The following is a 17380-nucleotide window of genomic DNA, read 5'->3' on the forward strand; positions in this document are numbered from 1 at the left end:
GCTGCTGGTATATGCTCTTTCATGCTGGTGTGACTGCGTACACAGGAGGGTGAGGTTTGCTATTTCAGGTGTGCTGGCATAGTTGAATGAACAGTTTCCTCATGTAAGTTCTTAATCTGAAGCACTTGGACTGATGTCCAGTGCCTTGTCTTGTCTTAGTTAGATTACAAAATCTTTGACCAAGGGTTTGGAGTTTAAAGTGCTAGTTCTATACGAGGGATACTTTTGGGGGAGGGGAGGGCAGGAGGGGGTTTAAATCCAAATCTGGACTTGGATTTTGAAATGCATGAGTGCACGAAGCTTCTTTTGAAAGCCTCTCAGCTATACTGAGAGCTGCGAAAGTTGGTCACGCTACAGATAAAATCATCGAAAAAGGAAGTGAAGCACAATGGTCACCTTTTCAGAAGTCCCTGCTGACCGGCAGAGACCTAGAACGTATGTGAGAGTGTATTTCCTCAACTTTAAGCCAGACTCCAGAGGTCTGATCACTTTAAAAAGCAGCTCATAACTTTGATAAAGGTGTCAGAGCTCACCTAGGAAATACTAGCCAGGAGTAGGTGAAGAATCTGTGCTTAAGCTTTATATATTTGTGTTGTTGTGCTTTTGGGCTTAGTTATACCATGTGTTAGTGAGCACCACCTCGTATCAGCTAGCTGTGCAATATGCAGCACACGAAGAATGAGCTGTGTAGGTGAAACGATTTCTTGATTTAATATGCGAAAGAGATCTTTGTCTTTGCTGTGTTTTGTAAATCTGTGTGCAAAGGGCTTTGATAATGAAGTGCTGTAATGAAAGTGCTATTTAGAGACCCCGTGGGTTGGCAATCTTGCTGTGCATTAAGCTTTATGGTAACAGGAATAATGCTGAAGCCAGGACCTAGAGCTCTTGCTCCGTATTTTACCTGAGTATAGGACTAGGAATGACTTCAGTATTGCTTTGCTGCTGCTGCTCTGCAAAGGTTACCTTCTTTAATAAGCATTTATTTCTTCGCTATAGTGATTGAAGTGAACAAAAGCATCCGAAAGGAGTCTGGTATGTTGGGAAAGTTACTTCAGAAAAGATGGGAAAGCACTTGAGAAGCACCGATATGTCGAAAAGAAATGGTGCAAATCCCTCTTTTTCCTTGCAGAAGTGCTTTTGGACCTTTTAGACAGATGAAAGGATAAACTGTAATTACAGTTAACCTGCTATTACAGGGTCAATTTCCTTTCCTTTGTTTGCTTCTTGTGAATAAGCAGTGTAAATTCACCTAGGCTATACTGTAATAAGTGCAGTTTTACTGTGTTTAGATTTTGATCAGTTACGAATCTATAGCTACTATATTTTTTTAATGATTTTAAACTGTGTGTGCAGGATACTCACACACATGCACCAAAGGCCCACTCTTGCCACATTTATCTGAAGAGAGCTCCCATTCAAGTGGATGGATATTTTCTTTGTGTAGGGACTATGGAAACAGGCCCACGTCTGTGAAGGTGTACATAGGTGTATAGTTAGATACAAGTAGTGATTTGCAAGCCAGAAAGATACTTAAAGAAATATATGTAAGATAGTCCTTGAGATGAAGTACATGTTGAAACGTGTTCACTTTCTGATTAATTTTTGAGGAGTTGCTCAAAAAATGATGGAACAGCTATGGCATTTGTCAGAAATGCCATCTGCAGAAGCTTTCAGTTCCTTTTTTTGGCATTCTCACCTTGCACCAGGCACTGGAAAATCAGATTCCTACTGCCGTGTCACAGTATTCTTGGGGCCAAGTGGAAATGCCGTGGCAGCACCTTGCAGGAGCAGGGTCTGAGGATGGACCTTACCTGCTGCTCTCTTCTCCATGGGTACCAAATAAATACTGCCAGGGAGATTTTCAACACGCGGAGGTCACTACCTGTGTAATGTCACTGTGGGGTGGGTGAGCCAGTGTTGACCATCCTGAGCTTCTGCCTGTCCTGTTAAACAGACAAAAAGAAGGGCTGTGCAGGCAGAAGGACCTTGCTTGTTTTCTGCCATCATTCTTCTGTGTACTGAGCATAAGAAAATATTCTTTTCACATCAAGAATCTGCCTGAGTTTGAGGCTGTTTTGTTTTCCTTTCTCCCATGTGGTCAAGGCTCCAGATGTCCAATCTTAGCCTTCTCTGAGCAATGGGATACCTGAATGATAAGAAGCCGGGTGTGTTTTCTGCACACCATTACGGCAAGTAAAGGGTGTGCATAGCACGTTGTGCTTTCCCACAGGAGAGGCTGCCAGCCCTGGAGAAATCCCCCAATACAAAAATCTGATCTGTCCATGAAGAAATGCTGTCAGCTGTCTGGTACCACATCCTGAGCTCAAGCTGTAATCCCAGCTCCGTGGCAGAGGATATGAAATCTGAGACAGGGAGAGAGAAAATGGTGATGTTATGGTTTAATCCCCAACTCCTCATCTTATTTAGGGAAATCTTTTAAGAAGCTCCTGAGATCTGCATACACTGGCAATGCAAATTCAGTTGGAAAAACTTAACTAGGACTGCTTCTCCTTTACTGTCAGGGCAACAGAGGAGGCTTATGAATCTGCCAGTGCTGTCATCAAAAGGAAGGAAGTATTTAGTTGAAATAGTTCAGCTGCTTGCTTTTGATTTATGAAATCCAACTTTGCTGTTGGACAGAATGGATTAAGTGGGGATAGGGCCATTATAATATTTTAGCATATTTTCTGTGATTGCAAGGGACTTGTGGAAGCCAGCTCATGAATTGCAAAGGGAGAGACATGCCATGGCAGCTCCTCCTGCTGCAGTCTCGAGGAGGAGAGGCACCTTGGTGAGGGGGTCCATAGTCACGTGGAAAAGCGACGTAAAGAGAAGACAGGAGATTGCAACCACAGCTCTGGTCTGGAGCCTTTAGTGCTGTGAAGTTACACAGACAGAGATCATAGAATCAGAGAATCAAAGAATGTTGGGGGTTGGAAGGGACCTTTGGAGACCACCCAGTGCCACCCCCTGCCAGAGCAGGATCCCCCAGGGCAGCCACACAGGAACGTGTCCAGGCGGATTGGAAAGTCTCCAGAGCAGGAGACTCCACACCCTCTCTGGGCAGCCTGGGCCAGGGCTCCGGCACCCGCGCAGGGAAGATGTTTCTCCTCATGTTGTGGTGGAGCTTCCTGTGTTCTAACTTAAACCCCTTATTTCTTGTTCTATTACTGGACACCACTGAGAAGAGATTGTCCCCTTCCCCTTGACACCCACCCCTCAGATACTTGTATTTGATAGATGATAGATGAAGCTTCATAGCTGGCAATGGTCAGGAGTAGCTCCCTGGATAAAGCTGCCTCCGTTCAAGCTTGAATGATGATAAATTAAATGTGGTATTCACTCCAGATGGTTAGAGGTACTGAATGGAAGGAAATCAACTCTAAGAACAGTCCATTCTGTGGGGGTTTGGTGAGTCAGTAGAAATGTTCCTCAGACCTTGAAGGCAAAAACGCCGGTTGTGACGCGGAGACGTGGGTGGACTGCCTGTGCTCAGCTTTCTGTGGCAGGAGGGAGCAGTCTGTGGTTTGCATGTGAGGGAGATCAAAGGGGATAAAACACCAAGATATTAAGTGAGAGGGCATCAGTCCTGTATAATCTTCTGAGGTCTGGTGGCTTGTCAGCAAGGCTCTGACCGTAGAGAGTACAAACTTAGGTAGTGGAAAGGGGAAAATGTAGAGAAATTCCACGTTCTCTAAGGGCCAGATTCCCTAGGAAATTCTGGAGTGAGCTGAGGTTTTAGGAATGAAGGAGTAAGTATTTACACTTAGAGCCTTTTCCAAAATCCAGTGAAGTTTGTGGGGAGTTCTGTGTACTTCAGAGCAATCCTCCAGAAACAGGCCCTGGTCATGAGCAGGAAGACCAGCCTCTTGTTTCTTCTGTGATTTCTGAAACACTTTTTAATATATTGTAGATACGATGCAGTAGCAATACTGTGTTTTTAATGGTGTGCATAAGGAACAAATTTATCTGGAAGCAGATGTGTTGTGACTGTCACTCTCCCTTCCAGATTTCAGCACTTTTCATCTTTTCAAACTCATCTATGCAAAGCATTTTGTCGTGGTAGTGTAAATCGCCATATGAAATCACATAGTGAATCCTCTGTACCTGACTGTATGTATGCGAAACCCATGCCTCAAGAAAAGAGTTTTTTCTGCTTGCTTTAAAATACTGGTGTGGAAATTCATGAGTGGTATGGATGTGTTCAAGGCAGGATTCAGCCCATTCCCATTGAAGCCAGCACAACGTTTGTGTTTGGCTTCAGTAGAAAAAACCATCAAGCCCAATGCTTGTAAATCAAGCCAGTAACCTGCATCGTCCAAAAAACCCTCCCAGACTCTTATCATTTTATGTCTTATTATCATCCTGTCTAATGTGGATGAGGCTGCTGGGCATCCCTGTGTTGTCTGCATGGTGTTCAAAATCAGCAAGCAATTGTTCTTAAGTGCTTTTTAAAATAAACTTGAGGGAAATCCAAATGTGCTCTAGGCATTAGGGTGGGAGAACTTGGGTCCCAGGCCATGAGCTCCTCCAGTGCTCTCTGAAGCCCTGAGCATCTGGGAAACATCAGTAATGTGGGACTAGGCCGTAGCAGGAAACTTAAAGACAAGTCTGCCTCAGTGCTTCAAGGATTGAAAAAATGTAAATATGTTACCAACGTGTCTGATTTTCCCTTTAGAAGCCATAAATGTTCTCGGTGTTTGATCTTTGGGTAAGTTGATGTACATTTTTTAACTGTACTATCCACTGTAAAATGTGTTAGCATGTGAAACGTTGGCAAATTAAGCCAGCAAAATCAGATACTGTGTTGGCTGGTTCTCGAAATGTCTGTTCTACCTAAAACTGTCTGACTGACTAAGACATGGAAATATCTCCAGTGCTCCATACTGCTCTGGTTATTAGCAGTGAGAAGCAAGCAGAACTGGATTAATCCCTGTTTGTTAACCCAGGGCTGGGCAAGTGATACACACTTACGTGTGGCACTAGATCCTGTCCCCTTAGAGATGAGGAAAACTGCCTGTACCTGCTCTATCTGGGACAGGACATGGTGATTTTTGCTTCGTTTCTGGGTCCTCCTTATCACCAACCATGAGGTCCCTGATCAAACCTCAGCGTTCAGCCCATGTCTGTTGTATTGGAACTGTTGAATATATCCGCTGTTTTCAGCTGATGGAAAACGAGTGCTTGGTTTGGAAATCTGGAGCAAAACTCTATGTCTTCAAGCTAGGAGAGCTTGGGCTGTTGCAAAAATAAAGCCCGTTTCACGTTTGTTATTTCTGTAAGACAATAATGGTGTAAGACATGATGGGTGAAGAAATCCAAGCAGAGTCATGATAGTTTCACGCTGATGTTAATCCCTTGTGTCCATTGACTCACCTTTCTTTATTGAATCTTCCACCCTGTAATTTTTGCTTATTGTTTCTGTAGCTGTATTATGGTTGTAATAGAAAGCCTATCAAGTGATGTAAGCCATAACTAAAAGAGTAATCAGGGTATTTTTTTGGTCTGTGTCACTGTGTTTGGAAGATGATTTAATTCTATTGAATAAACCACTTTAACAGTTTTATGGGAAAGGCAATCTTTGGGCCACTTTTTTGTGCCTTCAGACTAATTTTGTATTTTCTGCTGTTCTGTGTCTCTGAACAGAGTGGGAGGGTCGGCTGACAGAACTTTGTTTGTGTAATTAGAGAATACCACTCTAGAATTATGTGATGATAAACCATCATATATGTATATAGATATGTAGAAAAAAATGTAGGGCTAGACAGTTATATAAATTGAGAATTTAGTATTTTGATTACTGGATGTTCAGTATTACGTTCTGGATTGTAGCCTAGGATATATATGAACACAGTAAGGTAATTTATTGCCAGAACTAGCAATCCATATGCAGACGAGCTTTGAAAAGCCTCTGCAGTCCCTGGCTTTTGCCTGCTTACGCTGTCCTGACAGCTGTGTCATTTACTGTCCTTCCTTGCCTTTCACATAAACTCATCTTTCTCAGGTCTAGTCTATCTTACGTAGCCACAGTCTTCCAAGCTCACACTTCCATCAATATTCTCAGCATCAGAAGAATTAAAAAATAAATGCAAAAAGTATTTGTGGGAGTGCAGAATAGCAGATGAAACAAACATATATTTTTTGAAATCGCGTATTTTTCCTGTGGCATTCTCCTGCTCCTAGATTATAAACTGAAATAGGAGAGAGTAATAGAAATAATACCATCTTGCTGTTAGCACTAGTATGAGGCAAATGTAAATGACTTGGAAGATGCAGAGCTGTGGTGAATGCTGGAGGAATCAGTCCTCATTCTTGCTGACATGAAAACTGGATGTACTTCCTTCCCCCAGCTGCTTGTGATTATTGTTAGTGATTATTCAATCAAGAAAAGGAAACGTGGAGAGGGAAAAATGAATAGACAAATTGGCACTGGATGATATAATTGCTGTCTATCACACTGCAAATTGCTCAGCTAAGCAAGCAATCAAAGAATGGTTCATTTCCTAAAGACTGCAGCATCCGTCATTTTCCTCAGTGGCATTTGCAGCCTTTCCTTGGCGAAAGTCTCGGTGAAAAGCCGTAGAGAACTGCAAAGGTGCTTCACCACAGTCTGTCTCTGACTGCCCAGGAGGGAGTGCTTCAGGAAAGAGCAGGAGAAACAGGGAAACAGACAGATGGCCGTTTTGCTGGTATTCCCTCAAACTGGTATTGATGGTTTGTATTTTTGGCCTCAGCAATGCGATGTGGTACCGAGTGTCAGATTTTGGCTCTGCGCTCGTGTGATGAAGTGATTCCTTCTGCTTTTGTGAGCTGCTGCTTTCTCCCAAGGGCGCCCTGCAAGATGTTTTTGGGTTGTGGGACCCTCTGGGTGGAGCCAGGGCAGACACCAAACTCCCTTCTTCGACCACATGCATCGCAGACATCACTTCTTGAAGTAAAAGCTTTATGAATCTCTGTTTACCTTTTTTTTTTCCTTTTTTTTTTCTCTTTTTTTTTTCCCCTGAAACCAGGCCTATTGCTGCTAACCAGGATCTGCTTCTGAGTGGGGAAGTTGTAGCCATCAGGTAATTTTTAACACTTAATTGTCTTTAGTCACCTCTAAACCCTCCTGGTGAATCTGGCTGGAGGAATACACCACTAAAATCCACAAAGGAGCTATTGTACGTCACAGAGATGAAAAATATTACTTTAACTGTGTGTAACTGTTGCCAGGGGTGTGTTTTGACATGGAGTAGACACCCAGGTTAGAAAGATATCGATGCCGAAGCCTTTTTATGTGAAGAAATTCAGACCCCACTTATTTTTTTCTACACCTGGAAACTATTGAGCTAGCAAGTTCAGTTCTTAAACAAGAGTTGGGAGCAGGAGTATTTTCTTGAAGGTGGGATGTACAAAGTAGATGGCTTCATAGACCTCGGAGACAACGATACAAACCTCAAACCCTACTACTGAACCAGCACAGTGTCTCACTCGGTGCCTACAGCTCACTGTGACAGCTCTTCTTAGACATCTGTAGGCAGAAAGGCAGAGATGGAAAACAGAACTCTGAAATAAAAGAAAACAATCCTCTTTTGGCTTTGCTCTTCCATGAGTGATGTACACATCCTCCAGCACACTGGGATTGTTCTCATCACCTAAGCCCACAGTTTTACCCAGCACTGCCTCTTTCTCTCTTGGATGTCTCAGGTATCATTTCACAAAGCTGCAAAATCGACTCATCATAACCAGCTTTGTTTTGCGCTTCATGGTGAATGGTGGAGGTGAAATCGGAGGTCCAGTACACCTCGCATGCTCTTTTCTGCCCGGAGCTGTAGAAAACCACCGTGGCAGTAATGTCTCCCCCCCATTGCTGACAGCATCCCTCTGGGTCCTCACCCCTCTCTGGCTCCAGCACCTTGGGGCTGATGGGGATGTTTTGCCTGTTCCACCCTTTGCCTGCAACTCCTCCTTCTCTAATTATCAGAAAGATAACAAGGGTTTGGCACTGGAAAAGGTTTCCTGGGGAGACTCTGAATTCATTATCACCAGTGGGTCAGAAAGCAGGTTGTACAGAGGTCCTTGCTGTTGGGGCAGCTGGTTTTGCAAGGGAAGGATAAAGGGCTCTTGGACCTTGTCCATCTTGGTTCCTGGGGTTTGGTGATGACTTTTTAGACCCTTTGATATATGAAGCATGTCCCAAGATGCAAAGCTTACTGCCAGGCGAGGTTTAATTGGTTTAATATAGTGTTACAAAATACATCAACAAAAATAAGCTTTCTCTGGTCTTCTTTGCATCTTCAGAAATAGTAATATGATTATTATGATTCTGTATTGGACATAAGGAAAGATTTATTCACAGTAAAGGTTGTCAAGCATTGCAACAGGCTGCCCAGCGAAGAGGTGGAGTCCCCATCCCTGGAGGTATTTAAAAGCCGTGTAGATGAGGTGCTCAGGGACATGATTTGGTGATGAGTCTGACAGATCTGGGTTAACGGTTGGACTTGTTGATCTTAAAAGTCTTTTCCAACCTAAATGATTCTATGATTCAATTCTAAAACGGGCTAAAATCCACTGTTTTTCTTTCACTGGGCATATTTTATTTATTTTTACAAGCAACAAGTTTTCGCAGAGGTACTAAGAGCCAGGACTGTCACGCTGTCAGTCTTAGCTGCTTTGTCTTTAGTTTGCATTGCAGGACTTAGAGTCAGTTTTTGGAAAATGAAGTTTATCCATTTTCCCAGACAAAGTGAATGAAATGCTGTTGAGGCATGTGAACTGATGCCCAGAGCTTCATGGAGCATTTTCATCTCGCTGCCTGTTTGTTTAGCAGCACTTGATAAAATTGTGGGCTATGGTCAGGTCAGGCAAGCAAATACCTTTCAGGCAGTGGAAGTTAATCTTGGTAACATCCGTGTTTCTAAGCACGTTATTTCCCTTGAGAAGTGCTGAGGCACCGAGGGAGTCTGGTAATTTTTCAAACAATTTGCTATCTTTGCTCTTCAACGCAAATGCCGTGAGGCGATAAAATAAAATACTCGGGTCCCTGATGCCATGCTCTTCAGATGTTTCCATGAATGTGTGGTGCAGGATGATAAATAGGGAATATGCGTCCCTTTCGCTGGAGAAGATTAATGCCATCTTTGACTTCCCATACAGGTGTTCCATGAAGTACTGGGCATCAAGAATATTTTTTGTTTGTTTGTTTGTTTCAGAGGTCATTTCCTCAATCAGGTCTTTAATAAATCTCTCAGAAACTTTTGGCAACATTTGGGAAAAGTTGTGCAGTAGTGATGGATTTTGGTATCTCACTATTTGGGAAACTGATTGAGTAGAGTCTTTGAACAATGATGAAAATTTGCCTGGGTACCCCTCACTTCTTACTTTGATGTGCCCATTTTATGAGTGGCTCACCTCCACTGAAAGTGTCCATGGGTGGTGGGACCCAGAGTTGCCACGTATAGGAGGACACAGCCACAACCCCTTGAAGGGAATATCGTAGCGTGCTGCAGGCTGCTTTGTCCACAACCTCCCTTCCCATGCTGAGGTGGGGTGAATCCATCTCTCCTGCCTTCTGGGAAGCTCATTTGTTTTCTCTACAAGATGATACATACACCGTATTCTACAGAGGACGGGTCTCGACTCTTTCTGCACGGGCCTCTTATTCTATGAAACAACCCCCTGGCATCACTTTATGTAGCCTGCTAGCAGAATTAAAGGAGGAGCAGAATTCACAGAAGGGACCATGCACGTCCACAAGCTGAAAACATCTAAAATACACCTAGAATAGTTTTGCAAGCAGTAGAGCTGAGGAAAATTATTTTCTTCTGGATTTATGGGTCACGGTTGGCAGATTTTTTTTTGTTCAAATGAGTGTAGCAGTCGGTTTATCCCATATTAGACCTTACAGGACTGACTGAGCAGAGAGGTGTTAAGAATGCTTTTGTGAACAAAGTAGCTAAATCAGATTTTCTGGCATATTAGACACCAGAGACACCCCTCCTTGGCTGGGATTTCTCCCCTTTGCAAGTACTCCTCAGATGCTGAATGTCTTCTCCAGGATCTTTACTGCACTGAGCTCTCCTCAGCTGCAGGGTTTTGTAGCACATCTCAGTTCTCTGTGTTGTGCTGAGTATTTTTGATCACCCCTAGTGCAAATTTTGAGCAAGTACTGCTAAATTTTTGCTTATAAAAATGTGTTTTTATGATTAGCAAACTTTACACCTGCATAAGCAAAAGGTGTAATTTCTGGGAATTAATTAGCCTATACCTTAACAACATTTTAATCTATTAGCCTTTTGATTGTTAATTTTGAACCAATAACCGACGGGAGAAGAGAACATGATGCATTCACTGCGCAGTCAAATACACATGTTTACAGTGGATGCTTCGGAAGACATTTAAACAGTCTGGCCCTGCCCCCTTATCCTAGCCAATATTATTTTGATTAAAAAAAGAATTAATGTTTTCTGCTGCATAATTTTATAGCTTGATTATGGCTCTTTCAAGGAGCTCATTATGAAGGACAGGTAAAGTCTAAGTCTTCCAGTAATCCAACCATAAATCGTACAGACTTAGGTGGGTCTGTTTGGGTTGTTAGCCTTGACCATCTCTTTTTAAGGGCAGTCGTACCCTTTGCATAAGAAGATTGAATGTGGCTCATCTCAGAGTACTAAGTTTCATCATTTCTGAGTGGCAAATGAGGCCTCTGCAAAGTAGTAAGAAGTCTAGAGTTGAGGTCACGGTCTTGCTTGTTGACCATCTGAGAAACGAACACCAGTGATAAAGCCCTGACAAGGGGAGAGGCAAGAACTGGTTTTAGCTCTTTAGCTACTGATCTCCAACAGCCTGAGTAACATTACTGAACTCAGCAGTATATTACTCTTTTTCTCAGTTCATAGATGAAAAAACAGAAACAGAGAAAAGTTGAGCCTGCACTTCCTGCAAAGCCACAATACTGAGCGTAATTAGTTTCTCCTAATTTTAGGTGTCTCCAGTGTAAAACCTACAGGTGAACTCCTTGCCAGGGCTTGCCGTTTGTAGGAACACACTGAGATTCACCACCTTAAGCTGGATATTGAATTTGTTCCTACAAAATCACATCAGAGCGATCACAGGTTCCCTGAGCGTCTCATCTCACCTTTCTTCTCCCTCTTCTTCATGACGCTGGAGGGACTAGAGCTAAATGGAGACATCATCCTGGCCCATCCAAGGCCAAGGGTGGGTGTTGCTTCTTCTGAAATGTGAACTCACACCCTATCTATGCAAAAAAAAAAAGGAAAATAAAATCGGGCTGACCTTAAACTTGGAGCATTCTCCTGTTTTGTGTAACTACAGAAACAAAGTGAATATCTAGTTGATCTGTAACGCTGTAATTTAGAAAGGGCATTGATCCCAACAGAGCCATCTTGTGTTACAGAGTAGTTTGTGCTTATGATATGGGCTCTGATATTGGCTCCTAATTGCTTTTCTGATACCCATGTATTATTTACACTACACTACTGTTGGAAGCAGTGGCAAACTCCTTTGACTCCAGATCTGTTGTTACGGGAATGTATTTAATAGAGAAACACAAGGTCATGCTCACCTCAGCTATTTGCCTACAAATGACCCATCTGAAACCAATAGTTTTAGTGCTGTAGCAGCAACCGAAGTGAGATCCAAATCAGGACTTTGAAGTATTAATTTACTTCATTGTCATGTCTTGATAGATGGTTATTAAGTACTTTAAGTATTAATGCTGCTGTTTTATTTATAACACAGAGATGTGTCTTACATGCTTCCTAGGTATTTCTTCAGAAAAAGGGGCTTGAAGGGAAAACAAAGCAAGACACGCACACCAAGGATGATCGGATCAAGAGTGACTGAGGCAACGTTAGTCTTCAAACTCTGACTAGATTTACTTAATACCTTTGCAATCCACAGTCCAGAAATCATATATATAAAAATACCACCCTGCAGAAAACTGTTAGTGTGAGATTTCAGATTAGTCTGATTTTCTTCAAAGTGAGATTGCAGGCTGGAATGGGCTAGGAGGGAGTGTGGGAGCTTCATTGTCTTAAAAAAATCCAACTCAAAATACCCATGTGGTCAGCTCTGCATCACCTCTGGTGAGAGGAGAAAGAGCCAGCCTGGGTAAAGAAAAGGCCAGGGAAGGAAAGCAGCGGAATGTCGTGCTGAAATGTTTCTGGCCATTGCTTACAATTTGCCCTCTGCATGTTTGAGGCTGACTGTGTCCATACTTGCCACCTCCGCATTGCTTTCCTTGCTCTAAGCTTGTCTTCCCTGACATTCCTTTCCCTGAAGGACATGTCCTTCACCATTCTGTATCTCCATCTCTGCTGATCAAGGAGCCCTAGGGAGCCTAAGGGCAATCACTTCTGTTACTGTTTGAGGTGTCTGATTATGGTTTGACCTAACTGATGCTTGTGTTAGGTGGAGGCTACTCAAAAAACCCCACAATTCTGGCTGTTTGTGAGACGGTTTAGGATGTCTGTACCCTCTCACGGTTCATCAGCATGGTGATGGGCCACCCGTCCTGGCTAGGCAGGCAGAGACCTTGGTGCCTCATGGTCATTAGCCCACGACTGTTCAGAAAATCTCTCTTTAATGGCAAAATACTAATAATATCATCCCCAAGCCAGTCAGCTGGGCTGGATTTAGCTGGGTGCTCTGGGTAAATGAGGGTCATGCAGCACATTTCCTCTGCTTTTTGCTGAGTTTAACAACTGAAGATTGCAATGGCCTAGCTGCTTGTGTGATGAAACATCATCGGTAGCTCACTGAAATGTTCCTCTCTGGTTTGAAGAAGGGTAGTCTGCAGGCTTTTCCACACTTTTTTTTTCCTTTTTTTTTTTTTTGTAGTAGTAGTAGTTTTCTCTGGTCATGCAAACGTGTCTAGGAGAAGTAACTGTTGTCCCCTGAAAAGGATGAAAAATGAACCACATTTAAAACTTTCCTAAGGAAAAAATTTATTATTTAATGAGGATATTAATTCAGCACCTGAGTAGCACTTTTCCTGTCATTATCACGTTCATGTGACTGATACGAAAAATGCCTAAAAAAAAGCAGAATAACCTAACCCAATGGTCGGCTGCCAGATAGGAAGCTCAAGGATGAGGTGGGCAGGCTAACGCTGCTCCTGTGTGCTTGGAGCATATTTTCATCCAAAGGAATGAACGGACCTTTTCTTTCATATTGAAGATTCCTGTAGTTGTTACTTTTTAAATTTAGGTCCATGCTTTTCATTCACTGTGCTTGCCTCATGCCCTGCCCCAGGGTTTCCATTTGATAAGCTCAGTTTTATTTATTCTCCTTTCAGGAAAGCTCCTTGTCTCTCCTTCACTGCCCAATGATGCTCGAATCTGGCCACACTTTCTGTAGATGAGTTATTTTCCACTTCACGACTTATTCCATAACAGACTAACTTGCAAACGTAAGAGAGCTGACACATTTTCATTTCTTAAAAAATAATCCATAATCAGAGAGAGGATTCAGGTTAGTCAGGCACCCTCTCTGTTCAGAAAATCCATGCGGTAATATATCTTAGTCTTTATTAAACTCGAAATTCTAACTCAGGCTGACATTTGCAGTATGTCTCCTATCACCTCCTTAATTTATGATTTATATGTGAAACAATGGGCTTTGAACCTCTGACTCAGACAAAATCCACTACTTTCATCCTTCAGCTCTTTGAAGTAGTTGAGTTCAGTAGCTGCCTCCATTATTTATTTCAAGGTTTGTCCTTTTGAGTTTACGAAGGCCAATAAAAATAGACTGCTTCAAGATGTGCTCACATGTACACAAGCCCTAAAAGCAGGGGCATATTCTTAAACAACCATTTGTGGAAAAATGCTTTGCCATCACAATAAGTAAATTGAAACAAAGCCTAAATTCAATATTTTCCCTCTGAGGTATGATCTGCTGTAGGGTGAACATGGCTGGCTGGTACTTGCTGGTCCATGCCGTGTTGTAGACTGGGCTTTCCATCCCAGCTAGTGCTTGAAGAAGAAACGCCTCTGACACCCCCCTCATAGCATCCCGTTGTAGAGTTGGCATGTTTAATGTCTTCAAAATTCAATATTAAGCCTTAAATGTTGCTCTTCTAAAGAGACTTTGTGAGACATCACTTACTTTAGTTTGAGGTTGACCTGCAACCGCATCTTCATGAAACCAGCTCTGTAACTGTATTGTGTTTTAATCACAGTGAAAAACTTTCCTTTTTCAAAAGAAGGTGCATCTGGTGAGTTGGAACCTGGGAAAGAACTTCAGATGGTGTCTTTGACCATAGGGTTTCTGGATGAGTTTTTCCTCAGACTTCTGCACTCACCTAATTTGGTCCCTATTGCAAAGCTGTGGTGACCTGCACTTTGGTCAAGTGCAGGTGAAGCTGACCATCACGCCCAGCCCCTCCCAGTTGTCCTTTTTTCCTCTGTCCAGGCAGAAAATGCTTGGGAAAGAGGGAGAATATCCATGCTCAGATCTGAGTGTTGAAAAGAAAAAAGATACCATAAGGTCCATTTGGCTTCAGGACTGAAGACAGTCTCACTTACATAGGAAAGGCTCCACCAAACAAACCTGGTCTGTGCCTTGAGCAGGGGATTTTATTGTTCTTTCTACTAATGTTAAAAGTCATCTCAGAAACTGGAGGTTTCTTCCTCCTTTATCCAAGAAGATAAAATGGATCTAATCCATTGTATACGAAGAAAGTCAAGGTGAGTTAAATGGGAGAAATGAAATTATGGGTGAAGCCTCCAAAGGCAGAACATCTGCTTGATGTGCAGTTAGTTATTCCTCTTTTTTTTTTTCATTATCATCTTCCCACCATCTCTCAGAGGTTGATAGGTCCTTGTTGGTTTCATAATTTTTTTAAAGCCCTCATTAGCTCAAGCAGGTCTCTCAGCTGGTTGCTTTTGGCATGTAAATACCCTGACTACCCTCCTGGCTGACTCAACCCGTTCCTTTCCTGAGGACACCTGAGACCTTGTGAAGAACTTTTTTCCTCCTAGGTGGCTTTATTTCCATAAACCAGCAGCTGAAGAAGGGAGCTGGCTGATAACCTCTACAGCAAGAGCAGTCACCATGTTGGGGGAGAAGAAGATCCAGCATGCTGATGGATGTGCTTGTAGGGTAATGATTTTTCAAGTTTCTGTATTTTTTTTTCTTTACCCTGAACTTTAGATGCATACAGAACCCTTTTCCCTCCCTCCAGAAAGTGAGCTCCAACAGTGTCAGTTTGAGATATACCCAAAAGATATAATATGACTTCTTCCCCCGCCCGCTATAATTACAGAGGAAAAAACCCCATAACTTAAGAGTCCTTAATCTTTGTAAGGAGAATTTAGTTAGAATATGCAGATAAAGACTCTGGAACCTGGAGGTATGCAATAAAATGCCATAGCAGCTTCTGTTTACTGTGAGCTTCATACCAGTATTTTGCAGTCAAGTAAAAAAACCAAACTGGCATATTTATTGTTTTTTTTCAAAGTCTCATTATATTGTCCCTTGCAGGAGAAGATAGATGACGTCAAATATGAGTGCTGCTCTTTAGGACAGATGGAAGATAATGGTGAAAATATGCATAAATTCGGGTAAAGTGTAGCAGAGTGCCCTGTTCAATCCCTTGCCATAGGTTTACCCTCAAAGGAGCTGAATTTACATAAGTTAATAATGAAGAACTAAAAACTTATGGGATCATTTGATAACTTATGACTCCAATAAGCTTCCCTAAATCCATAGGGCTGGGGCTGTGTGTGTAGGTTAGGCTGCTGCTCTTTGAAATAGGTTTATTGTTTAATATTTGAAATAATGCAGGCTGCTACAGCCTTGAAGATTTAGGGGGCTGGACTAGAATGTTTTTAAAGGTTCCTTTAAACACAACCTGTTCTATGGTCTGATCCTGGCAATGAGAGCTGGACAGTATTGAAAATCCTGATGGTAAAGTGGTAAAGGGTGAGGAGCTCTTTAGTGCTTTCCCTGCTTTATTTCTCTTTATTTGCACAGGAAATGATGTACTAGTAAATCTTAGAAGTCTCCACAAAAAGACAAGAAGAGTTATACTTTCACAAGCTTTTTTTTTTACCTGCGTATTTAAATTATTCTGCTTTGCAACTTCTCATGAAATTATGTGTTTCTTTCAAATAAAGGCATGATTTGTCCTTGATGCATTGGAGACAATATATTGTTGAATTTTGGAGCAATGCCCTGTTCTCTGAACAGCTTTAATGTCACCGTTGAAATCCCTCTTGTGGACTTTGGGGTCTGAGGCTTAATTTTAAGCACACTTCGGGGTGTGCTGCTGGCCTGGAACCACGTTATACTTTGGTGGTAGTTCCTGTTTAATGTATTGCAAAAAATATTAGTGCTGAAGTACGCAGGTATGAGGGGGTTTTGAGGCCCAGCTTTAAGAAGACAACAAAATATTTATGTTTCTTGTCAACTTCAAGGCAGGCATTTATTTTATTTTTTTAAAGGGTTTTGAATATCTTGAAGACTGTTTCCCTCTGTGGCAAGGGATAATGACAAGGAGGTCACGTCCTCAGCTCTTCCCAGAGCCCCTCAGGAGTGCTGCTCTTCCAGTGTCTGAAGAGAACACCAGTCGGAGATGTTCTGCAGAACTTTTTTAAAAAAAAATTTAAAACTTGAAGAATTCACACAAAGGGGAAAAAATTCTTCATCTTCTTCAACAGCTGAATGCCCTGAATGGCTGTGTATCCATCACTATTATGTGCTGCCAAGAGCATCGTGCTCCCCACAAAGGAGGCAGCAGTGAGCTTCATCCGTGGTAACATGCAGAGGGTTGTTTAGTTTGGCATGTGCCAGGTCCAGCGAGATTGCACACAGGTTTAGAGTGAAGGAGATAATTATTTCAATGGGTTGATGAAATTAAGTCTCAAGCTGAGCCACAGAAAGCCACACTTGAGGTGCTAAAGCTGGGAACGCCACCTGGCCTCAAGGTGCTGGTTTAGGGCAGGATGGGTTTGAGAGGATGGAAGATGCCCTGAGGGGGGAAAAAAAACACCTGTCCTGGGTTTGGTGAGGATGAGATTAGTTTTCACAAGGAGCTAGGAGGGGGCACAGCTGGGGCAGCCTGAAAGGAGGAGTAAGCCAGTGGTTTCATGGTTCTGTGCTGCAGCTAGCCCTAATCATGACAGGCCTTTTTGGCACCCAGCATGGGGTGAGATTATGGCAGATCTGACCAAACTCTGTTAAAATAATTGTGTTAAACTCATTTCATCAGTCTTGCCGTCACTGGTCACAATGTGGGTTCATTTGCTCACATGGTAATGTTGGGTGAACCCTTACATGCTCTGTGTATTTCCTGCAGTGGTATTTGTCACCTCTGGGAAACGGAGCAAGACCATCATTTTTCTGTGTGGGGTGATGTCAGTTTATGATACAATTA

This window comes from Apaloderma vittatum, unplaced genomic scaffold (genome assembly GCF_000703405.1).
Source record: "Apaloderma vittatum isolate BGI_N311 unplaced genomic scaffold, ASM70340v1 scaffold2190, whole genome shotgun sequence".
In the NCBI taxonomy this organism is placed as follows: Eukaryota; Metazoa; Chordata; class Aves; order Trogoniformes; family Trogonidae; genus Apaloderma; species Apaloderma vittatum.